General features: G+C 47.3%; 1 protein-coding gene across 2 annotated transcripts in view; it reads right to left on the bottom strand.

Annotated features, from left to right (window-relative positions):
• Nucleotides 1–22,507, bottom strand: part of lpar1 (lysophosphatidic acid receptor 1) — a 106,771-nt gene extending 84,264 nt beyond the window's left edge. For both annotated transcript variants that reach the window (XM_063048987.1, XM_063048988.1), the window contains exon 1: nucleotides 21,813–22,507. The gene's annotated coding sequence lies outside the window, so the exon portion shown is untranslated. The remainder of the gene's footprint in view (nucleotides 1–21,812) is intronic.
• Nucleotides 22,508–26,281: the final 3,774 nt, after the last annotated feature.

The raw sequence follows: 26,281 nt of genomic DNA, 5'->3' as shown, positions 1-26,281 counted from the left end.
AGTTCAAAACCAGGCAGTGAAGTAGGAGCCACAGATGCAGCTGTGTACAACACAGTTATACCCCTGTGCAAGATATTTTCTCCAACCCACTATATATTTTACGCTAAGAAATCAGCTTGTTCTTTAAAAGAAATAGCAATGCTCCTGTGATTTTAAAAAAATCCTGTAGGAGCATTATGCCTGCAAGGGAGTAGTAAAGTGTCTGTTAACCAACATCAAAGTTTCCTTCAAACCAGCCTCAAGTCCACCATCTCAGATCTGTTGGAACTACTTTGCCTCAGGGGCTATTATTAACTCAGTCTGCGGCAAATTCTCAACCTGTGCCTCAGAATTAATTCCCACAGCGGCATCAAGTTACTGCCTGGTAATTTCTACCATATTTCTACCTTTTCCCTCAATTTTGCTCTTCCAGTATCAATGGCTGAGATGCACATCTGCACAAAATACATTTCCTTCCAGACAGACCTCTCTACTAAAGCGACATCTTAAACTCAGCCAGTGTTCAGCAATAATCACTGCATTTTCCTCTTTTGACTTCCCAGCATCAAAACTTAGAGCACTGGTCTACAGTGGACCAAGGCAAATGTTACTTCAGGAAACTTAACTGAGAAACAAGTGAGTTTAAACAGAAAAGGCAGAAAGAGGCGAATAGTTATTTTGGCTGAAAGTGATGACTTCAGCACGAAGGATTCATGGATACAACATTAACATGGGAAAAGACCAAATGTAAATTACCAGATGTAAAAGGACATTATTGCTAAAACTCAAACTGCCCGAGAATGCTTATCTCTTCAACTGAGATTACTAAAAAGGGATCTATAGACTTGATTCCATTTTTAAGGTGTGTTCTATTTCTATATCTGGTTCTAGTTGCTCGTTTTTTTGTTAATACATTTGGGTGATTTTTGAATCAGGGTGACCTGCAGATAATGAACACTGGGCTGAACTGTGCTGAAATGAACCTTTTGTGTTTTAAATCCTGTGTTTTCACTCATTTTTTTTATTGCTGTTTGTGCAATTTTTCTTGCATGTGGGGGGGGGCAGTTGATGTTTTGTCTGCAAATGGTTTGGTTCCATGGTTCTTTGTTTCATGGCTGTCTGTGGGGAAGACATTTCAGGGTTTTATACTGCATTGATACTTTGATCATAAATGTACTTTGAATCTTTAGACCTTGATGTTTATGGGATCTGTGAATAATCTGTGTTTATAAAATTAGAAGCATGGAACAGCAATAAGCCCTTCATATCCATTCCAGCCACCAAATGCCATTGATATTAAGGAGACAAGAGTACAGATGCTAGGATCTAAAGCATAAAGAACACACTAGGCAGCATCTGTGGACTGGCAGCCCCAATGAAGTGTCTCAACCCAAAACTTGAACTGCCCAATACCAACAAAAATGTGACCTAACCCACTGAGCTCCTCCAGAAATTTGTTTTTTCCACCATCTATACCAACTTAGAAGCAACAGAAATGTGGTTTCTTAGAAGAATGCTGAAAATATCATGTAGAGATAGGGTAACTAATGAGACAGTACTCCAACGTGTCCATACAAAAAGATCTTTAATGAGAACATTAAATGAAAAGGAAACTTAAATTCCTGGGCCATGTCATCAGAAAGGGAGAAATAGAATGCCTAACATTACAAGGCCGTATGCCTGGGAAATGTGGAAGAGGAAGGCAAAGAAGAAAATGTATGGACACTGTGGAAGAACTAACAGATCTAAGTGTGCGAGATATCATTGACGCCGCATGAGATCGTTCGATGTGGAGAGCCATGATCGCCCAAGCGTGTAATGCACAAGGCCCATGAAGAGAGAAGAGAGAGATACTAATTCCATTGTCTAACACCTGACTTGTCACCTTCTCTACATTGATTAATTAAGCCCTTGCCGAGGCAGTTCCAAAATATTGAGAGAGTCCTTGCTTATAACCACCCTCTCAGGTGCACAGGTCATGTACCAGCAGTATGCATCAGATGTAAACTGGCAGCATTGAATGTCTATAGTAGGTCAAATTCATCCATAATTTTCCCCATTTGTTTCAAAGTTCAAATGCCAACTCAATCCAAGCCCACTTCTGGCTGCTTTAATGTGAGGTCCTTCCCAATACCCCCACAGGGCGGAAGACCAGGGAATGATAATGGAAGGGAAAGCAGCATGGGTGTCTTGCACGACAATGGAGAAACCAAGAAGCTGCTTCTCCAATGTTAAGAGAACTAGAGAAAAAAAATGCAGATGCTCTGACCATTATTTTCCAGTCCTTCCTGCCTACAGGAGTGGTGCCAGAGAACTGCTAACATTATAATGTTGTTTAAAAAAGGAATTGACCAAATAATTACTGGCCAGTTAACTTTAGTCAAATGTGACTCATCAAGGACCAAAAGAACTTGGCTTCTCTTGCAATTCTGTTTGTTCCTTCATGGAATGTGGACAAACTCTTGTACAGATCCCCCTTTTAATCTGCACTGTAAGACCTACTATTTTCACTTCTCTCCTGAAAAAACTCTGCTCAGCTAAGGACCAATTAACTGTTCTCTAATCAACATGCAATCTACAATAACCTTCTTTGTTGCCAACATCACCTAATTTCTGGCCATCTGCAAACGTACCAATGAAGCTTTGTGTATTCACATCCAAATCATTTATATAAAATATCCTGGTTAAGATGGCACTACCAAATGCGTGCAACGGCTCACTGGTAGTGAAAAAGTTAAGAAATCTGACTTTAAAAAAATCACTAAAAATACCTTTTCTGAGGTAAATTGTGTTAAATTATTGCTTCAAACAGTGAAGGATTGAGTGATGGCAAGGCGCGTTCAGTGGGGGGAGGTGGGGGAGCCGAGGTGGTGTGTTGCAGAATCATTGCAACTGGAGTTCCAATGCCCGTACATCTGGCCCAGGTGTGAGGCTGGATCACTCTGGGTGCCAAGAGGAGAAGTCAGCACCCGGGCAGAGGAGATTTGATGCCTGGAGTGAGTCGCCGGACAGCATGGTCTACTGCAGGAGCATTTCGCTGCACCTTGAAAAGACAGGGTGTCAGGATCTGGGGCGACAGCCCATCTCACTTGTTCTCTGAGAAGGTCACTCCTTTCTCCATGGCGCTGAGGCTATGAAGACTACCCTGACTGCTGTGCTCCATGCCCAATAAATGAGGATTTGGGCCTATTCCAGGCTGCTCCGGGGTTCAGTTACAACGATTCAGTTTTGGTTCGGAATGTTGTTGTCTGCTTCAATTGTTTGCATGATTTGTGTTTTTCTTCCCCCTTTCTCTTGCACATTGGGTGCTGGTCTTTTACTTTTATTTTTTAATTCTTTTTATCTTTGATTGGTTCGTTCTGGTTTCTTGCTCTGTGGCTATCTGTGAGAAAACAAATCTCAAAGTTGTATAATTTATACATTCTTTGATAATAAATGTACTCTGAATAAATGACGAATAACAAGAATGCCAACACCAACCCTTGTGCCACTCCGAGAAACAATCTTCAACCACCACCCTATGCTTCCTACCTCCAAGCCAATCTGGAATGCACCTGACCTGCTCTCTCTGTAATCTGTGGGATCTAGCATTCCAGAAAAGTCTACCACGTGGGGTCCTGTCAAGAGTCTTGCTGAAATCCAGACAGACAACTCTGGGTAGTCCAGTGAACACGGGGAAATTAAAGTCTCCCACTAATACACTGTTACTATTCTTACAACTATGAGAACTTTCTCTACACACCTGTTCCTCAAGTTCCTAATAACTATCGTGAGGCCTGTAATACAGCCCCTCCCGTCCTGGTTTCTAAATTCTATCCATATGGCCTCACTGCATAACTTCCCGAGAATGTCATCCCTAAATATTGTTGTTACTTCCTGCCTTACCCAAAGGCTATACACCCCTACGTCTACCTGTGTCAGGACAGCAGCATCGGAATATTGAGCTGACAGTCCTGAGAGAACTCAGCCTCATTTCTATTATGGCTACGACACCCCAGCCCGCAACAAAGCAAAGCCACCCTCAGAATTTATCCACTTTACCTGTTAATCCTTGTGCTTTGAAATAAATACAGTTGAACTGAATACTCCTTCCCTTGCTTTTACAGTGTCTCCAGCTCCCCGACTTACCAGACTTAGTCATAGCCAAACTTTATTGATCCCAAGGGAAATTGGTTTTCGTTACAGTTGCACCAACCAAGAACAGAGTATAAATATAGCAATATAAACCATAAATAATTAAATAGTAATATGCAAATTATGCCAGGAAGTAAGTCCAGGACCAGCCTATTGGCTCAGGGTGTCTGACCCTCCAAGGGAGGAGATGTAAAGTTTGATGGCCACAGGCAGGAATGACTTCCTATGACGCTCTGCGTTGCATCTCGGTGGAATGAGTCTCTGGCTGAATGTACTCCTGTGCCCAACCAGTCCATTATGTAGTGGATGGGAGACATTGTCCAAGATGGCATGCAACTTGGACAGCATCCTCTTTTCAGACACCACCGTCAGAGAGTCCAGTTCCATACCCACAACATCATTGGCCTTACGAATAAGTTTGTTGATTCTGTTGATGAGTTTACTTGCTCTCTGGCTACTGTTTTATCCCATGACATAATCCTGTACTACCCCAGAAGTGATCCCAATGGGCCAGGAACCTGAACCCCTGCCTTTTGAACAGCCCCACAGCATTCTCTGTGCCTATCCCTCTACTTCTGAGATCACTAGCGTATGCTACCAGGAGTATTCCAGAGATCACTACCCTCGAGGCCCTGCTTCCTACCTCCAACTCCCTACACTCATTCTGGGGAATCTCAGGCTCTACCCATGTCATTTGTACCAACACACCCCTCTGGTTTGAGTAGTTTCTGCAACTGCTCAGAGACATCTTTGACTCTGGCACCCTGGAGGAAACACACCATTCGTATATCTCTTCTGTGGCCACAGAACTTGTCTGCCCCACACCCCCTCACTTATCAAGCCTCCTGTCTTTATTGCCCTGACTGCTCCCTTTGTCTCCGATCCTCACAGCCAATCCTACAGGAAGGATGTGAATAAGATTGAAAGAGTGCAGAGGAAATTTACAAGGATGGTCCCGGGACTTGAGGACCCGAGCTATAGGGAAAGATTGAATAGGTTAGGGCTTTACTCGAGAGAACATAAAAAATTGAGTGGAGACTTGATAAGAGTCATACAGAATTATGAGGGGTATAGATAGGGTAAATGCAAGCAGACATTTTCCACTGACGTTGGGTGGGACTAGAACTAGAGATCACGTGTCAAGGGTGAAAGGTGAGATGTTCAAAGGGAACACGAGGGGCATCTTCTTCACTCAGAAGTTGGTGAAAGTGTGGAATAAGCTGCCAGTGCAAGTGGTGGATGCAGATTTGATTTCAATATTTACAAGAAATTTGGATAGGTACATTGATGGGAGGGGCATGGAGGGCTACGTTCCGGGTGCAGGTCGATGGAACTAGGCGAATTAATGGTTCGGCACAGACTAGATGGGCCGAATAGCCTGCTTCTGTGATATAGTGTTCTATGACTCTAATTGCAATGCCAGAGACCTGCTGCCAGCCCCTGAAAGAACAACTCCTTCAATAGTATCTAGAGTGAGGGAAATGGCCCCAGGGAACCCTGCACTGACTGCCTACTCCCCTCATCCTTCCAGGTGCTCACCCATCAATCTGAAGTCTGTATTCCTGGTATGACCGTCTCCGTTAAATGCTCATCTCTGATGTTATCAGATAACTGGATGATCCTTAGTACATCCAGCTCCATTCCTTTTCCTTGACCAGGCTTGTCTGGAGCCACAGCTGGGTGCACCTCCCGCAGATGCAGTTGCCAGGGAGACCTCAAGTGTTCTGAGATACTTGGGCTCCAACCTGCCTTTGCTGCTCTATGTGGCTTCTGCACCTTCTCTGCAACCTTGCGGGTTTTCCTCCAATCCTCCAGGGTCCTCCCTCATTCCAAAGTTACACAAGTTGGCAAACTAACTGGCCCTCAAATGTTTGGGAGGCAGGAAAATCAAGGGCTAGTTGATGGACCCGAGGTAAAAACAGGCCGCACAGAAATAAGTAGAGGAATGGAATTGATGGGAATGCTCCAAGAGACAGCATGGAGTCGATGGGCCAAACAGTCATGCTGTCCTAAAAGTCTGAGCAGACAAAGAACTGACATATTCAAGATTATGTAAGTTATTTTACCTTTCCAATTCAAAATTCTTTTATATTTATTAGCTGCAATAACTCCTTTCTGGTGGCCTCAGTAAGAAACTGAGAAGTATTATAGCTTTTAAGACTGTTCCAATGTAAAATAACTCAAATAAAAATGTTATTCTAAATGGAGGATCTAGAAGGCCACACAAAGCATCTATTATGATTAGTTCAATAAGCTAATGCTCTTTCAAAGGCACAGGTTTTAAAGAGCAACTTAAATATCAGAGCATGACGAAGAATCAGGGAAGCATTCCAGAGCCCAGGAAAATTATGAAGTTGCAAGAAGCCATAATTGAAGCGATCTGAGAGAGCAGGTGAAGATCACAGAGATGGGGAGGAACATGGTTTTGAAGGCACTTTCATTTTAAGTTTAAGATACTGCTCTACCAGGAGCCATCGTAGGGACCTTGCTTGTGTTGAGTGAGCATGATCCACCATCACTTGAACATGAGCTGCCAACACAGTAGCTGAATTAAAATTAACTCAACTACAAGTGGAGCAGGACGCACGGCATCAAGGTCAGATAGTGTACCTGGTAGGTTACTGAAACTCTGTGCCAGCCAACTGGCTGAAGTGTTCATGGGACATCTTCAATCTGAATAGTCGGAGCTTTGCACTTGCTTCAAAATCATACCTGTGCCCAAAAACAGCAGGATGAAAGGACTCAACGATTGCTGCCCAGTTGCACTCACATACTCGAAGAAGTACTTTGAGAACCTAGAATTAATTCCTGCCCAAGCAAGGATTTGTATTCATTGCAATTTGCCTCCATAATAGGTCTAAAGGGAATACCCACTCACTCTTGACATGGTGTTGGACCACATGGACAACAGCAACACCTTCGAAGGCTGCTGTTTATTGATTACAGCTCAGCATTCAACACCATAATTTCCTTAGCAATAATCAGTAAGCTTTAAAACCTGGGCCTTCGTATCTCCCTCTGCAACTGGATCTTTGACTTCCTCATCAAGAAACCACATTGTGGATCAGAAATAACATCTCCTCCTCAGTGATAATCAACCCATTTACACCTCAAAGATACACGCTTTGCCCGCTGCTCGATTCTCTATACACCCATGACCATGTGACTAGGCACAGCAGAAATGCCATCTATAAAATGGCTGATGACATAACTGTTGCCAGTAGAATCGCAGATGGTGATGAGGTGGTGTACAGGAGTGAGATAGATTGGCTGATTGACAGGTCATAACAACATCCATGTGCTCAACATCACTAAAACCAAGGAAGTGATTGTGGGCTTCAGGAAGGGGATGTCAAGGGACAACACCAGTCCTCATCAAAGGATCAACAATGGAAAGGACGAGCAGCTTCAAGTTGCTGGGCGTCAACAACTCTGAAGATCTGACCTGGGCTCAACATACTGATGCAATTGCAAAGAAGGCATGGCAGTGGCTATATTTCATCAGGAGTTTGAGGGGATTTGGTATGTCACCAAAGACTCTAGCAAATGCCTACAGATGTACCATGGAGAACATTCTAACTGGTTGCATCACCAGTGGTATGGAGGGGATCAGTTGCAAACTCAGCCAGGTCCATCATGGGCACTAGCCTCCCTACCATTGAGAACATGCCCTATTATCATCAGTACCGTCAGGGAGGAGGTACAGGAACCTGAAAACACACAGTCAATGTTTTAGAAACAGTTTCTTCACCTCCATCAGATTTCTAAATGGTTAATGAACCCATGAACAATACCTCATTATTTCTGCACTACTTTATAATATATAAAATTTATACCATATTTAATGTATTACACTGTACCGCAGCCAGAAAACATCAAATTCCTCGATATGTCAGTGGTAATAAACCCAATTCTGACTGTCACTTGATGCGGTAACAAAAAAATTGCACAGAATTTTGGATCTTATTCAGCTCTGATAGGGTGGGAATAGCAATTTTTGTAATGCTCCATTCTTACAAAGTGTAATTTTTTTTTTAGAAAATGAGATGGTTGTTTGAGCATGATAGAGTTAATGTACAAGCAATGGAACTGTATCAGTTGGGTCCCAGTCTGTGGCATATTTGAATGGTCACAGTTAGGTGGCTTCAAGAGAGCAGATACAATGCATTTGATCGGGAACACCACATCACCAAACTCACTGTGCCTTTGCTTAGATTTTGACCTTTAAATCTAAGAGCTCCAAAAGGAGAAAGAAAATTAGCATGTGCCTTTCATTCTAATGAATGAAGATAGGTAATCTGTGTCTCATGATTTAAAACACAGTGGCGGGGCACTGCCTTGGTAAACAGAACAGCTGAGCTTTACCTAGCCCAACCCCAACAAAGCATAGGAAAATACTAACACTTGTTGACGCAACAATAATGAGGGCCATGAAGGTCATTGCAAAGTTTGATATATTGAATCCCATTTTGTAAATGTACCAAAGCTTGTCAAAAGCCCACTGACCTGGAAACAAAGTTTTACGGCTGTGCTTCATTAGAAGCACTAAACACCTTATTCTTAATTACATCTTCACATATACCCATTCCATTTACACTAGTGTCTACTAACTGCTTAATAAACGCCTACTCCCAACTATTTTAGACTAGTGACAGGAAGTGGTTTTACTGAGCCCCCATGCTGGCTGCAAAGAAAAGTAAACCGAATGAACAAAGTGGCTGCTATTGCCTGTGCCATGTGGTTTTGAGATTACTGATGATTTAATCAGGATAAAGTCCAAATTATTGAGAAGGTATGCAAGCAGGGTAGAAGTTGAAACAATGGTTCAAGGTTTCGGGCTAGAACAAGAAACAAAACACATAGTAAGAAAAACATCACAGATAGAGATTCACTTTCAAGTACAATCATATCACAACCAGTTTAAGCACAAACATGCTTACCTGATTTTTGCATCCATACCAGAAGCAACATTTAGCTTACAACGTTATTGAGCTTAAAACTTCAAATTCCAACAGTTAACTAGCTCAAATGACTACACCGTCAACCAGTTGTAAAAACTACACTAAAGTTAACAAGTTAGGCTTGGTCACAAACAGAAAATCTGCAGATGCTGGAAATCCAAGGAACACACACAAAATGCCAGGGGAACTCAGCAGGCTGGCAGCATCTATGGAAAAGAGAACAGTCAATGTTTCAGACTGAGACCCTTCAGCAGGACTGGAAAAACAAAGCTGAGGAGTCAGAGTTAGAAGGTGGGGGAGTGGGGAGGAAGAAATACGAAGTGAAGGTGAAACCGGGAGGGGGAGGGGTGAAGTAAAGAGCTGGGAAGTTGACTGGTGGAAGAGGTACAGGGCTGGAGAAGGGGAAATCTGTCAGGACAGAAGGCCATGGAAGAAAGAAGAAGGGGAGGAACACCAGAGGGAGGTGATGAGCCGGTAAGGTGAGAGGGAAAGGAGAATGGGAAATGGGGAACCAGTTTCCGTCCATTCCCATCTGACTGGATGAACTTGTCCTCACTCTCAAAAATTCCTCCTTTGGCTCCTCCTACTTCCTTCCGATAAAAGGTGTAGCCATGGGCTCTCACATGGGTCCCAGCTATGTTTGTCTTTTTGTCCACTACATGGAACAGTCTATGTTCCAAGCCTACACTGGTATCACTCCCCAACTTTTCCTACATTACATCGACAACTGCATTAGTGCTGCTTCCTGCATCCATGCAGAGCTCGTTGACTTCATCAACTTTGCCTCCAACTTCCACCCTGCCCTCAAATTTACCTGGTCTATTTCTGACACCTTCCTCCCCTTTCTCAATCTGTGTCTATGTCTGGAGACAGCTTATCTACTGACAGACATACCACCCTGCAAAAACTCATTTCAGGGAGGTAGCACCATCAATTTGCAGGAGACTCCTGAAACTTTCAGGAAAGGTGGGATGTCTGCAATAGAGTAGCTCCTCAGCAGCTAGCCAGCTCGTTTAAATAACGTTAGCTATGCTAATGAACGAATGACACCTGTTAAACTCACCTCAACATGTCTTTTACAGTCTTAACCCACCATGGGCAATAGAAAAGTCACTGTTGCAAACAGTGCAGCGAGCAGCACTGTCATTATTTTTGACCCCTATTAGGCAGGGGTACACTTTAGGGTAGTCTGGGGTGACGTACTTTTTATATTTTCTTTTTTTGGAACACAGTCCCATGGCATGCATTCATTCATTTTCTCTCTCTCTCTCTCTCTCTCTCTCTCTCTCTCTCTCTCGCTTTCGCTCTCTCACACTTTCACTTGTGCGCTCTCACTTGCTTGCTCTCGCTCTCTCTCATGCGCTCTCTCTCTCTCTCGTGGTCACTCTCGCGCTTGCTCTTGCTTTCTCTCTCTTGCTCGCTCTCAAAAAAATTGATTTCCGTGATATTATATATAATTTGCAGGCATCAGGGAGCCACTATCAATATGCGGGAGACTCCCGGAACTTCCGGGAGAGGTGGGATGTCTGTACTGATGTCCATTGTAAACCCACCAACTCTCACATCTACCTGGACTATACCTCTTCCCACCTTGTCACTTGTAAAAATGCCATCCCCTTTTTTCATTTCCTCCATCTCCACCACATCTGCTCTGAGGAGGAGGCTCGTCATTCCAGAGATGTCCTCCCCCTTCAAAGAAAGAGACTTCCCTTCCTCCAGTATCAACGCTGTCCTCAACGACATCTCTTCCATTTTGCACATGTCTGTCCTCACCCCATCCTCCCACCACCCCACCAGGGATAGGGTTCCTCTTGTTCTCAGCTATCACCCCACCAGCCTCCACATCCAGCACATTATTCCTCATAACTTCCGCCACATCCAATGGGACCCCAACACCAAGCACATCTTTCTGTCCCCCTCACTTTCTGCTTTCCAAAGGGATCACTCCCTACGTGACTCCGTTATCCATTCGTCCATCCCCACTGATCTCCCTCCTGGCACTTATCCTTGCAAGGGGGGCAAGTGCTACACCTGCCCCTACACCTCCTCCCTCACTACCATTTAGGGTCCCAAACAGTCCTTCCAGCTGAGGCAAAACTTCACTTGTGAGTCTGTTGGGGTCACCTACTGTAACTGGTGCTCCCTGTGTGCCCTCCAGTATCTCGCTGAGACCCTACGTAGATTGGGAGATAGCTTCGCCGAGCACCTATGCTCTGTCTGCCAAAAAAAGCGGGATCCCCCAGTGGCCATCCATTTTAATTCCACTTCCCATTCCAGCATATCAATCCACGGCCTCCTCTATTATTGCAATGAGGCCACTCTCAGGTTAGAAGAACACTTTATAATCCGTCTAGGTCGCTGCCAACCTGATGGCATGAACATTGATTTCTTGAACTTCCGGTAATGCCCCTCATCCTTCACCATTCCCCCATTCCCTTTTCCTTCTCTCACCTTGATCTTCTTACCTGCCCATCACCTCCCTCTGGTGCTCCCCCTCCCCCACTTTTTCTTTGATGGCCTTCTGTCCTCTCCTATCAGACTCCCCCTTCTCCAGCCCTGTACATCTTTCATATCAACTTCCCAGCTCTTTACTTCACCTCACCTCTCCTCCCAGTTTCACCTCTCACCTTGTGTTTCTTCCTTCCCTCCCTCCACCTTCTTACTCTGACTCCTCAGCTTTTTTTCCTCCAGTCCTGATGAAGGGTCTCGGCCCAAAACGTCAGCTGTACTTTTTTTCCCATAGACGCTGCCTGGCCTGCTGAGTTCCTCCAGCATTGTGTACATGTAAATTAGTCTTCGTGACTAGTCAATTTTAATGCTTCACCAGGTATACAGGCCTGAGGAAGCTTCTGCTAGTCTTAATCACAAATCTGGATAATCAACATAATAGTTTTCCACTAATTGCCTTGAATAATTCCTGAATTTTGTTGCCAAAGTAAAAATTAAATTGATTTCATCCCCCCGACTTGGAGAAAACTCCCAAAGTTCTGACATATTCTTGCATGCCTACATGAATTGGTTAAAAACAAAAATCTCCAATTTATTCTGAAAAAGAGTGCTTCTTTTACCATGTTATTACTGGTCTGTCACTCTCAGTTAATTTGGAATAAGGTCAGCAGTTCCCTGTTAAAATAACCACACACATAGTCCCTTGATAAACACAGTCATCAATCAAAGACTAACACAAGTCACACATCAAACACATCGTTTGCAAGACGCAAAATTGCCATATCTCATATATTCAACAATCAAATGAGCAGAATAGCAGCTAAACAAGTTAAACTACAATGACAAATATAAACTCTCACATAAATTTATATTAACATGCAATTAAAAATTGAAGACCGCAGTGACTTGTATAGTTATTGTGTATAGATTTTGGTTGCTCCGTTATAGGAAAGGCATCACTAAACAGCAAGAAGATTTACAGGGGTACTGCTGGATTTGAGGGCCTTAAGTTATAGGGAGAGGTTGAGCAAGCTAGGAAATTGCTCCATGAAGCAAAAGAGATCGAGGGGTCACCTTAGAGGTGTATAAAATTATGAGGGGCATAGATAAAATGAACACACAGTTCCTTGCTCAGAGAAAGAGAACTAACGACTGAAGGGCACAGGTTTAAGGCAAGTGGTGAAAGATTTCAAAGGAACTTGAAGGGCAACTTCTTCACAGAGGGTGCTGCTTATATGGAATGAGCTGCCTGAGTAAGTGGTTGAGGAAGGTAAAATAAAAACATTCAAAAGACATATGGATAAGTACGTGGATATGACAGGGCCAGAGGGATTTGAGCCAAACACAGGCAAATGCAATTAGCTTGGTGGCACCAAGCTTGGCATGGAAGAGTTGGGCCAAAAGAACCTGTTTCCCTGCTATAGTACATTGTGACCATGACAAACTGTTTAAATCATTCTGTGCCACATGTTGTGTATTTAACGTTTCAATAGTATTTCAAAGATTCAAAGTAATATTTGAGATATACATATTATATATTTTTAAGCATTCCTGCTCATTTAAATAATTACAGGTGTATGTAAAATTTGTTAATTACATACATCATGCTACCATGTGATATGTGTGCAGCTCGTTTAAAATAAACTCAAAGTTAGACCTGTATTTTGGACTCTTGTCCTCTTTTGAATTAGTTTAATGTTTTGAAGTTACAAAACATAACACCACATGTTATGCATTAAATCAGTTTTGAATTGCCATGATTTTGTGGAATTACCTAGAACTGACAGCACAAAAATCAAACCACCCAGCCCAGACCCATACCAGTGTTTATATTCCATTCAACATTCCTTGTTTATGTAATTCCAGCAGGGTACCATTCTTTTGCTACTTATCTTGCATGCTCATCTGTGATTTAAATACATTAAGCAATTCATCTCAACCATTCCTTCTAGTAGCAAATTTGATATTCACACAACCTTTAAGAGTATCCATTTATTTTGCACTTAAAATGCAGTTGAGCCTTCCAGAACAATTCACAAGAATTCATGTATTAAAAGATATCGAGATAATTCATTACATGTATTGAATATACACGGGGGGGGGGTGGAATAATAGATTTAATAAAGGGATTTCCAGGGTTAGGGCCTTGGCAGATGATGGTATGACTGCCCATGGAGAAGTTAGGGCAGAAAAAGGCCTTTGGCTCATCATGCCCATGCCATCCCTTGTACATAACTAGATTAATCCCTTTTACACACAGTGGGTCATCTTGGCAAATCCACTGCAGTGACAAGGAATGAGTAAATTAGGGGAGAATGAAGCCTCATTTGGAGGGAAACAGATAAAGGGCCAGAAGGGAATTCAGACATGAGGAAAGGCAGGAATAAAGAGAGAATTGCAAGCAGGCATTGGAATTATAAACAGAGTTTTAAGTCACCCGAATCATTTTATATCCACACGTACAAGGGAGAAGGGAAAGGGTGATTTCGGACAAGGCCAGTAGAACATCTGATGACTGCGTTTCACTTAGAGAAAGGTCAGTTTGAGATGCATTGGAACAGCAGGTAAGACAGAGTTGAAATGGGGAAAAGCTGCACACAGACCCACAGGAATAAAGGGGGCAATAAAGACACCAGATTGGGGAAGAGGGGTATTGCCTGTGGCTTTTAACTTGGTACATATTCTGGCTGTAATCTCCAATGGATATTTTCTCTTGAACTTGCCCAACAGTTCTGCTGTCAATTCCCCCGCTCAGAGACCCCTCACATTGATCTTTTTTGTCCTCGTGTTTACTTTAGCACTAAAAATAAAGCCTAAAAAAAGGTTTTAACATATCCATATTCATGAAACATGTAAATCAGCAAAAACAGAGTTCCTGCTAGCAATTCCCATCATTATTGTACATACATCGGCAACAGATGGTTACTTGTTTCTCACTGACAGATTCTGCAGTTGACTTGCCTTTCCACACTCACTAAAATAGCTGACAATGACTGTACGTCAGTGTGGCAGGTTGACGGAAAAAGATCCCTGAGTGTGCCAGCATCTTACAAGGAACATGTCACCATTAGGCGCAATCAGGTTGGGAAAAGTCAAAAGGGGCAAAAAAATACTGTTGGGGGGTATGAAATTACCACTGCAGGAACTTAAACTCATCACTCCTTTGTCTAGCCGAACATCAGTAGCAAGTCAAAACTAGAACAGCTGTAGTTCAGAGGGTCTTAATTCCAAATGAGAAAGATCAATTCAAAATCAACCCAATGCTTGCCACTGAAAGACTCTGAAGCAAAGAGCCTGAGAGGAAGTTGGAAGCGATCACAGGTCATTTATCTCAAGGAGAATCACCCTGGCATCCCGGCCAATATTTATCACCTAACTAACAATCCTTGCAATGCTCCTCATGGTTATTATTTCACTAGCTTGCTGGTCCTACACTATTGCATTTCCTACACTTCCAAAACCCTGCTTGGCTGTTATACTTTGGGAAATCCTGAGCCTATGAAAATCACTACAGAAATGCAAGTTTGAAGTGATTACATAAGACCATAAGTCCATAAGATGCAAGAACAGAATTATGCCACTCAGCCCATCAAACCTGCTCCACCATTCCGGCATGATTGATTTATTATCCCTCTCAAACCCCATTCTTCTGCCTTCTCCCCATAACCTTTGACACCCTGACTAACCTATCAACCTCTGCCTTAAATATACTCAATGATTTGGCCTCCACAGCTGTCCATGGAAATGAACACCATAGTTTAACCAAACTCTAGCTAAAGAAATTCCTACTCATCTCTGTTCTAAATGGATGTCCCTCTATTCTGAGGCTGTGCCCTCTGGTCCTAGACTCATCCACTACAGCTAAAAAATAAACCTCTCTATATACACTCTGTCTAGGCCTTTCAATATTTAAAACATATTAATGAGATCCCATACCTCATTCTTCTAAATTCCAGCAAGTACAGGCCCATAGCCATCAAACCCTCCTCATACATTAACCCTTTCGTTCCCAGAATCATTCTTCTGAAATTCCTCTGGAGCCTCTTCAATACCAACACATCTTTTCTCAGAAAAGAAGCCCAAAACAGCTCACAATACTCCAACTGCAGTCAGAACAATGCCTTATAAAGCCTCAGCATCACATTCTTGCTCTTAGATTCTAGTCCTCGCGAAATGAATGCTAACATGCATTTGCCTTTCTTACCACTGGGAATCCTGCATAAGGACTCCCAAATTCCTTTGCACCTCTGAATTTTGAATTTTCTTCCTGTTTAGAAAATAGTCCATGGCTTTATTCCTTCTACCAAAGTGCATGGCCGTACACTTCCCGACACTATATTCCACTTGCCATTTCTTTGCCTATTCTCCCAATCTGTTCAAGTCCGTCTGCAGATTCTCTGCTTCCTCATCACTACCTGCCTCCCCAACTTATCTTTGTAATTGCCTGCAAACTTGGTCACAAAGCCATTAATTCCGTCATCCAAATCATTGATATGTATCGTGAAAAGAAGCGATCCCAATACCGACTGCCGTGGAACACCACTAGTCACTGGTAGCCAAACAGAATAGGCCCCTTTATTCCGACCCTTTTCACCCCGCCAATCAGTCAATCTTCTATTCGTGGTAGTATCTCTCCTGTAATACCATTGGTTCATTATCAAAATGATGAAAGATATTCATTCCTAGGCACAACATGGGATGGATTTGCCAACAAATAATGGGAATGGATTATGCATTAAAGTGTACCAGTAGCGTTAGAGTAACAACTAAACAGGAAGGATGAATGTTCAGATATAGAGATATATAATGAGACAATTCATAGAACCAAAATACAAAGTAGCGATCATTTGAGGAAAATTACAGCTGCCATTTTCCAAAAGAATAACCCTGCCAAAAGGAGAAAATTACGGTTTACTGTTGATTTCCAGAAGCCGGCTATTCCCCAACCCACAGACTTGCATTAATTATAATATTTACATTAGAACTGTATCCATCACAGCTTAAAATACAGGCTTGTGCACATTTAGCCGGCATTCAAGACACCAGTAATTGAATAAACCTGTGCTTCATCATCATAACACTAGCTGAACACAACACGACGATGTTATGGATTTGTTAATACACATATGTTCATTTATTTCTATCGCTCATTCAGTCTTAAGGAAACCAAATGGGAGTCGCAGGATGTGATTCTGGTGGGCGAAGCAGTGGGGAAAATTGCGCTTGACGCTGCAGCGGGGACAGGAATGTCGCTCGCCAACTGCTGGACAGCAAGTATGGAGTGATGCATTTGTAGCTGTCCCGGCACTTTATTAACACAGAACTCCATTAGCTATCGCCGGTGATTCACACTGACAGTCATCAGTTGCTGCTGGCGACAGCTTACAGATGGGAAGGGCCCAGTGGTCTGCCTGGAAGCTAGTCGTCTAGAAGCAGAAAGAATCATACACCTAGTGTTGCTGACTAGCACACTCCAAATTCCAAGAGTGGGATAGCACGGTGCAGTGAAATGGGAAGTGACGTACAAAGGTGTGAAGAAGGTTTCCTCCTCCAGCGGGTAACCCTGAAGTTCAAAATGAACAAGTAACCTTGTACACAAGTCCCCAAAAGCCAACGTGCAGGTGAAGCAAGTAATTAAGATAGTGTTATATTTCTGTTAGCCTTTTATTGGAAGGGTAAAGACATTTTACTATAATTGTATAGAATCTTCACTAGTGTCATAAAACTTTGGTCTCATTACCTATATTTGTTAGAGGAAGCAGAATAAAGATTCACAAGACTGCTGCCTCAGATGGCAGGTTTGAAAATGAGTAATGAGTGAGAAGCTGAGCTTTCTGTTCTTTATAGCTTAAAAGAATGAGGGGTGACTGTAAAGGGTTAGAAGGCTTGACTGGGAATATATTTCTAGACTTCAGTAGAGGTCACAGTCTAAAAATAAATGATAAGCTAATCAGGACTGAAATTACATATTTCTTCAAAGAACAATGAATCTCTGGAATTCACTACCCAAGAATGGTTAAAGTTCAATCATCAATTGTATTCAAAACAGGTCAATGGATTTTTTTTTGATATCACAATAATTAAGGGATTTGGGGACAGAACAGGAAAAAATGCTGATCTTTCTCAATGCCATGATCTTGTTAAATAGTGAAGTAGATAGGGAACATATGTCCAACAGCCATTTCTATTTCTTATGCGCAAACAATGTTCAAAACAAAATTGAGATTACTTAATGCACAAAGTAAGCATTACATTTCATTCAAAAATTGCATTTGTATGTGTATACCTTACATTGAAAGATTTCCAATGTAATTAAGTACCATTTGTTAACCTGAGTTGATAATGAGCCACTTTTTCTTTCCTTTTGCGGTAATGCAACCCATGAAGCTACTCCAATACCACAAGATTCTGTGAATTTAACCCAGTGACACAAGAACATATGTTCTTTGCAAGATAGTCTAAGACTTGTACAATGATAGCACAGGTAGTGAAGGTGCTATTGAATAAGTCTTGATGAAATGCTGCCACAGTTTTTGACATTTTAATTCTACCAGACTTTACTCTTGCAGATGTTTAACTATGTTGCAGCCACATCAAATTGACAGCAATCACGATCAGTTCTAAATCCTTTGGAAAAGTCTCTAAGAGGATTTTATGATCACTTCATCAATGACCCAGTCAGAATCAGGTTAGCAATTTGAGTAAAGCCATAGAACAATAAAAATGGTAATTATAAAATTCAACTGTGCCACATTAGTTTATTAAATAGGAAAATGCAGCCCTCCCTACATGGAGCTCTTTATGGCAGCTGCTCCATACATCAGCCATGGTTCACTGGGTAACACTCCTGCCTCTACATCAAGCCACATATCAGAGGTTTGGATACATCGGAAAGGCTGGTAAATCAGTGCAGCACTTTGGGACAGCAACGGTCGAATATGACACTTTTTCAATGCGGCATTAAGCCCAACCCCAGGCAGCCTTCTTAACGGGTTAAACAGCCACGGCACAATTCAAACATGAGCTACTCTGAAAATACTTATTCCTTAAACAAGTTTTTGTCGAATTCAAACATTTGCATAACAATAACCCCACACTCAAAATATATTAGTTGAAAAATCAGGTTTGAAATGCCTGAGGTCTAAAAGGTATAAAAGAAATAAAATTTCACTTCCCTCTTCAGTTTCCCATTGTACTTAATTATTTTCAGATGCAGACCAGAAAAAAAATCGTAAGACTTCTCCAATGAACAGTATCACAAATAATGGCTACATTGGAATGCAATTCCGCCAGGACACAGCATATACAAAATGTAAGACCAGGAGGAAGCATCACTGTCATTATTTACGATCATAATTTGGGAATAGACTCAAACCTGCCAAATGCTGTCCTTAGCTACAATTGGGAACAACCACAAGGGTTTTGCAACCTGGGTCATTCACACATGCACTGTTAAACCCAGTGATCCCAAAACACCTAATTTATCAGTTTCTTCCATTGCTGAACTTCACAGAGACCAGCTTGGCAAGGGATGAAGGAGAATGAAGGAGCTTAAAAATTTCCCAGTCTGTGACAGATTACACCAACTGCAGACTACACCAATTTAAATGAGGACTATAGGGGCGTGGTAATTTAACTACAAGATTTAAAAGTTTAAGATCAGTTATGGGATTCACAGCTGAATGTCCCATCTCTATCCTAGCCAGCCACCCAATGTCATCAGCTGCATTTCAGGCAAAGGACTCCTCAGTGCAACACCTAATGCTGTTGAACTCCAGAATACTGAGAAATGTCTTTGACATCTGGGCAAGATAAATGCATTTGTGGAATACATACAGTTAAGAGATTAAGCTAGCAAGATCAAATCAATGCCAGATAAAACCCACAATTCTAAACTCTTGTATAGGGGTCAAAAATTATGTCTAGCTCAAGACAGCAATATTCCTCATCCCTTTAAGGCACATTGAAGAATAATTATACATCTGCGTGAAGAATTACTTAGATAACATACAGTTGCAAGTAGGAAAATTGCCTTTCTCAGAAGAGTTTGGAAGTTGCCACCATTGCAATTTTGTACTGTGGCATTTCTGTTAATGACACTTCATTTAAAAAGAGATGTGAGAGTTAAGTAAGAATTTAAATAGCTGCCAATTAAGATATACAAAGTGCCACCCACGTGTTCACTCTGTCAGTGCTCCTGCTGAGATCACAAGACAGGGTAATGACACTTCATAAGGCAGTGAATTATAACACCAAACCAAATGGAAACCCATGTTCCTGGGGTCTACACTCCAGGATTATTGCAGTTCATTGTATATCTTTTTTTTTCGCGTGACAAATTTCAGCTCCTTAACAAATCAAGTCCCAAGTCCTTATTAAAATAACCTTCATTTCCATAGCACCTTTAAAAGATTGAGCATTTCAAAGGCGATGCACAAACTCAACCTTATGGAGTCCAAAGTGGAGGTTGGTAGCAGTGTGAAAGGGGCAGGGGTGCAGGGCAGCGGATTAAAAACTGTCCTCAAAAGCTTGCAGTCGATAAACTTCTGTGGTATGAATATGAAAAGGAATTAATTAGCTTTGTTTTTGGTTGGCAGCGGACGGGTGGGGAAGAGGAGTGTAACTAATTTGACACCACACAAATAGTGGTCACAGGCACAAAGGGCCAAATAGTTCTTTAGTCTCTATGATTTAATGAATCTATTTATAACGAACCCTCCCAGGGCATGACATCATCGCTGGTTGGATGCGTGTCAAACCCATGGACAGCGACCACCTTCGTCACTGCAATCCTATCGCACCATTATTAAAGTAAATTTAATCCTCAACGCCGAACAGCGAAATGATTTTTCTGGTATTCAGATTATTGTGTCATTAAGTAATTACGGATTTTTCTTCTTAGAGTTCAGATCTCAAAAGTGGTACGCAAAGTATATGTGCGTGTGACAGAATGCCAACTCTCCCAAACAAAACTGAGCAGTTCGAAAGAGTAGCGCCGATTTAAGAAAGTATGGCACACGGTCATTCATTGCTACCTACTCTCGTACCTCCAGTTACAACTTCACCACCTGACCTCTGTGCGGCGGTACTCCGTAAAAAGCATTCATTGTGAATATTTAAACCAGGCACGGGACTTCTCTCAATACGTTGACGCGCTGTGTGAATGGCAGACCCGCTCCAGTGCCTCCGAAACAGAGGGCTGCAAGCGAAAAGCAGCTCGGGTTGCCGTGCTTTGCAGCCCTACCGAAGTTTCCACCAAGGTCCTACTAAAGTCAAGGACAGATTGGTCCTTTTCCCGAGGCTGCAGAACGCTCAAATAATTTCTGCGTGTGCCGAAACTGGTCCACGCAGAGTATTACATGACCTTAATGATACACGGGGGAGGGGGGTGGTTCCCCCGCGGGGTGGGGGAAGACTATCAAGACATTCCAGAAATAAATAGAACTAAACTGAGCGAAAAGATACTATCGCCTCCTACTCCATTTACAGGTGAAGCTTCCAAATTTAAGGGTCACACTCACCGTTTCCTGCAATCTCTTCCCACTCGCCCTATCCTGTGAAAAACTCCCCCCCCCCACAAACACACCCACACACAAAGATACAGAAACCTACACTTAAGCTAGATGGAAGTCGCTTAATAAAACTTGTAAATCTGCACGGTTAGTTTTGCTCGGGTTAGATTAGATAGGGAGGGACAGGCCAGCACTGATAGAAAACCGGCAGAGAGGGTTATAGAAGAAAGCCTGTGAGGCGAGTTAGGGTGCAAATCATCCAGAATCTAACTAAATACTGACGCGGTATAGCAGACGGCACATATTACCTCCCCCCCCCCCCCACACACACAAAAGACAAAACCCGTAAGGATTGCCTGAAAGTTACAGTCCCCAGTGATCCTTTCACAAAGTGATAGTCAAGCATTCAATGGGGGCGTTTAATTTCCTCACAACCCGACCAAAAGGTGGACTGGGACACTTCTGAGCCACAGTAACAGAGCTAACCACACTCTGTTAAACCTACCCTTCCCACTCCATATGCAGCCCAGTATCAGTCCAAAACCCTAAAACAAAAATTTCCAATCCAATCCTTTGTTTCAAATCTTCTTACAAACTAGGTCAAATTGCCAACTGCGCAGGTATTAGAAGTCGGGAAAAAGCGAAGAAACCAAACTAACTTTGTCGACGTAAATCATTCCAGTTACTAGTTAAATAGAGGAAAAATCTCGAACTCGAAATTACAAAAAAAAATTGGCAATATTAAAAACAGATCTCCAGTCTTCTGCAGGTACTGTACCTTGGGTCAGTCTCCTGCTGCTTTGAGTTCCGTTCAGTTGAGTGGCTTTCCCAACCAATTTCGTTCCTCTGATTGCAAATGAATAACTCAATCCAACATGCAATTCTGCAGCCTCAATACAAGCCGATGAAATATCATCTTCACACACCGAGAAAAGGAACTTTTAAAAAGTGGCTTTTTCTCGTTCTTATGGGACTTTGAGAAGTGGCTTCACAGAGGTGACCGTCTCCTTATGGTCTGTTTAAAGTCAGTAAATGCACCCCGTATTCCAGCGCAACTTTCGCCACCCGTTCAGACTTCAGGGTCTTTCCGCAGTAACTCGCTTGCCCCTCCACTTTCCTCTTCACTCATTCACTTGACTCCCCTGCCCCACACAACGTGCTAAGTTTTCCCTGCTCCGCTCGTTCTGCCCCACTCCCCGACTCTGCGAAACCCGCCTCGGTCGGCAGTGCAGCCCTGGAGCTGACGTCAGCCGCGTGCCGCCAGCAGGCTCGGCTTTAATTACAAACACATTTCCTCAGCCCGACTGCACACACGGGGCAGCGGGCCGAGGCAGAGAGGGGGGAAAGAGAGGTGAGGACGGGAAGGGAAGGGGAGGGAGAAGTAGAGGAAGGATGGAAAGAGGGAAGGGTGGAATGAAGGGGGAAGTGAAGTGGCGGAGGTGGGAAAATGAGGATAGGAGAGTGGTAAGCAAAGAGGGAGAGGGGAAATGGGGAGGGGAAGAGGTGGGCGGGAGAGAAAGTGAAGAGGAGAGGAGGGAGAGGAGAGGGGAGGGGAGGAGGGAGAGGGGAGGGGAGGAGGGAGAGGGGAGGGGGAGGAGGGAGAGGGGAGGGGGAGGAGGGAGAGGGGAGGGGGAGGAGGGAGAGGGGAGGGGGAGGAGGGAGAGGGGAGGGGGAGGAGGGGGGAGGGAGAGGGGAGGGGGGAGGGAGAGGGGAGGGGGAGGAGGGAGGGAGGGGGAGGAGGGAGGGAGGGAGAGGGGAGGGGGGGAGGGAGAGGGGAGGGGGGGAGGGAGAGGGGAGGGGGGGAGGGAGAGGGGAGGGGGGGAGGGAGAGGGGAGGGGGGGAGGGAGAGGGGAGGGGGGGGGGGGGAGGGAGAGGGGAGGGGGGGGGGGGGGAGGGGAGGGGAGGGGGGGGGAGGGGGGGAGGGAGAGGGGAGGGGGGGAGGGAGAGGGGAGGGGGAGGAGGGAGGGAGGGAGAGGGGAGGAGGGAGGGAGGGAGAGGGGAGGAGGGAGGGAGGGAGAGGGGAGGAGGGAGGGAGGGAGAGGGGAGGAGGGAGGGAGGGAGAGGGGAGGGGGAGGAGGGAGGGAGGGAGAGGGGAGGGGAGGAGGGAGGGAGAGGGGAGGGAGGAGGGAGGGAGAGGGGAGGGGAGGAGGGAGGGAGGGAGAGGGGAGGGGGAGGAGGGAGGGAGGGAGAGGGGAGGGGGAGGAGGGAGGGAGAGGGGAGGGGGAGGAGGGAGGGAGGGAGGGAGAGGGGAGGAGGGAGGGAGAGGGGAGGAGGGAGGGAGGGAGAGGGGAGGGGGAGGAGGGAGGGAGAGGGGAGGGGGAGGAGGGGAGGGGGAGGAGGGAGGGAGAGGGGAGGGGGAGGAGGGAGAGGGGAGGGGGAGGAGGGAGGGAGGGGGAGGGGGAGGAGGGAGGAGGGAGGGAGGGAGAGGGGAGGGGGAGGAGGGAGGGAGGGAGGGGGGGAGGGAGGAGGGAGGGGGAGGGGGAGGAGGGAGGGGGAGGGGGGGAGGGAGGGGGAGGAGGGAGGGAGGGGGAGGAGGGAGGGAGGGGGAGGGGGAGGAGGGAGGGAGAGGGAGGGGGAGGAGGGAGGGAGAGGGAGGGGGAGGAGGGAGGGAGGGGGAGGAGGGAGGGAGAGGGGAGGGGGAGGAGGGAGGGAGAGGGGAGGGGGAGGAGGGAGGGAGGGGGAGGAGGGAGGGAGGGAGAGGGGAGGAGGGAGGGAGAGGGGAGGGGGAGGGAGGGAGAGGGGAGGGGGAGGGAGAGGGGAGGGGGAGGGAGGGAGAGGGGAGGGGGAGGGAGGGAGAGGGGAGGGGGAGGGAGGGAGAGGGGAGGGGGAGGGAGGGGGAGGAGGGAGGGAGGGAGAGGGGAGGGGGAGGAGGGAGGGAGGGAGGGAGAGGGGGAGGGAGGGGGAGGGGGAGGGAGGGAGGGGGAGGGGGAGGAGGGAGGGAGGGAGAGGGGAGGAGGGAGGGAGGGAGAGGGGAGGAGGGAGGGGGAGGAGGGAAGGGAGGAGGGGGAGAGGGAGGGGGAGGAGGGGGAGGAGGGAGGGGGGAGGGGGAGGAGGGAGGGGGGAGGGGGAGGAGGGAGGGGGGAGGGGGAGGAGGGAGGGGGGAGGGGGAGGAGGGAGGGGGAGGGGGAGGAGGGAGGGGGAGGGGGGAGGGAGGGGGAGGGGGGAGGGGGAGGGGGAGGGGGAAGGGGGGGGAGGGGGGGGGGGAGGAGGGGAGGGGGAGGAGGGGAGGGGGAGGAGGAGGGGGAGGGGGAGGAGGGGGGAGGGGGGAGGAGGGGGGAGGGGGGAGGGGGGGGGGGGGGGGGGAGGGGGGAGGGGGAGGGGAGGGGAGGGGGGAGGGGGGGGGGGAGGGGAGGGGGGAGGGGGGGGGGGGGGGGGAGGGGGGAGGGGAGGGGGGGGGGGGGAGGGGGGAGGGGGGAGGGGGGGGAGGGGGAGGGGGAGGGGGGAGGGAGGGGGAGGGGAGAGAGGTGGGAGGGAGGGGAGGGAGGTGGGAGGGAGGGGAGGGAGGTGGGAGGGAGGGGAGGGAGGGGGAGAGGGGAGAGGGAGGGGGAGGGGGAGGGGGAGAGGGAGGGGGAGAGGGGAGGGGAGAGGAGGGGAGAGGAGGGGGAGAGGGAGGGGGAGAGGGGAGGGGAGAGGAGGGGGAGAGGGAGGGGGGAGGAGGGAGGGGGAGGAGGGAGAGGGGAGGGGAGAGGGGAGGGGAGAGGAGGGGGAGGAGGGAGGGGGAGGAGGGGGAGGAGGGAGGGGGAGAGGGGGAGGAGGGAGGGGAGGAGGGAGGGGGAGGGGGAGAGGAGGGAGGGGGAGAGGGGAGGGGAGAGGGGGAGGAGGGAGAGGGGAGGGGAGAGGAGGGAGAGGGGAGGGGAGAGGAGGGGGAGGAGGGGGAGGAGGGAGGGGAGGAGGGAGGGGGAGGGGGAGAGGGGGAGGAGGGAGGGGGAGGGGGGAGAGGGGGAGGAGGGGGGGGAGAGGGGGAGAAGGGTGAGGGGGGAGAGGGGAGAGGGAAGTGAAGGGGAGAGGGGAGGGGAAGTGAAGAGGGGGAGAGGGGAGGGGAAGTGAAGAGGGGGAGAGGGGAAAGGGGAGGGGGAGAGGGAGGGGGAAGGGGGGAGGGGGGAGGGGGAGGAGGTGGGGGGAGAGGGGGGAGGGGGGAGGGGGAGGAGGTGGGGGGAGAGGGGGTAGGGGGGAGGAGGGAGGGGGGGAGGAGGGAGGGGGAGAGGGGGAGGAGGGAGGGAGAGGGAGGGGAGAGGGGGGAGGGAGGGAGAGGGAGGGGAGAGGGGGGAGGGGGGAGAGGGAGGGAGGGGGAGGAGAGGGGGGAGGGGGAGGAGAGGGGGGAGGGGGGGAGTGGGGAGGGGGAAGGGGGGAGGGGGGAGAGGGAGGGAGGGGGAGGAGAGGGGGGAGGGGGGGAGAGGGGAGGGGGAGGGGGGGAGAGGGGAGGGGGGAGAGGGAAGTGGGGAGGGGAGGGGGAGGAGAGGGGGAGGGGGAGGAGAGGGGGGAGGGGGGGAGTGGGGAGGGGGAAGGGGGGAGGGGGGAGAGGGAGGGAGGGGGAGGAGAGGGGGGAGGGGGGAGAGGGGAGGGGGAGGGGGGAGAGGGGAGGGGGGAGAGGGAAGTGGGGAGGGGAGGGGGGAGAGGGAAGTGGGGAGGGGAGGGGGAGAGGGAAGTGAGGGGGGAGAAGGGGAGGGGAAGTGAAGAGGGGGAGAGGGGAAAGGGGAGGGGGAGAGGGAAGGGGAAGTGAAGAGGGGAGAGGTGAGGGGGAAGTGAAGAGGGGGAGGGGGAGAGGGAAGTGAAGAGGGGGGAATAGGGGAGAGGGAAGTGGGGAGGGGAGAGAAGGGGAGAGGGGAGGCGGAAGTGAAGAGGGGAGGGGGGAGTGAAGAGGGGAGGGGGAGTGAAGAGGGGAGGGGGAGAGGTGAGGGGGAAGTGAAGAGGGGGAGAGGGGAGAGGGAAGTGAAGAGGGGGGAATAGGGGAGAGGGAAGTGGGGAGGGGAGGAGGGGAGGGGGAAGAGGGCGAGGGAGCGAGGGGAGAGGGGAGGGTGAAGAGCGGAGGGGAAGTGAAGAGGGGGAAAGGGAAGGGAAGTGAAGGGGGAGGGAGAAGGGGAGAGGGGAGGGGAAGTGAAGCGGAGGGGGAGAGGGGAGGGGGAAGTGAAGCGGAGGGGGAGAAGGGAGGGGAAGTGAAGAGGGGGAGAGGGGAGGGGGAAGGGGAGAGGGGGAGGGAGAGGGGAGGGGAGGGGGAGGGAGAAAGGGAGGGGGAGAGGGAAGGGGAAG

Source organism: Mobula hypostoma, chromosome 5 (genome assembly GCF_963921235.1).
Source record: "Mobula hypostoma chromosome 5, sMobHyp1.1, whole genome shotgun sequence".
Lineage (NCBI taxonomy): Eukaryota > Metazoa > Chordata > Chondrichthyes > Myliobatiformes > Myliobatidae > Mobula > Mobula hypostoma.
Note: the sequence above shows the minus strand (reverse complement) of the source record. Positions and strands in the feature narration are given on the sequence as shown.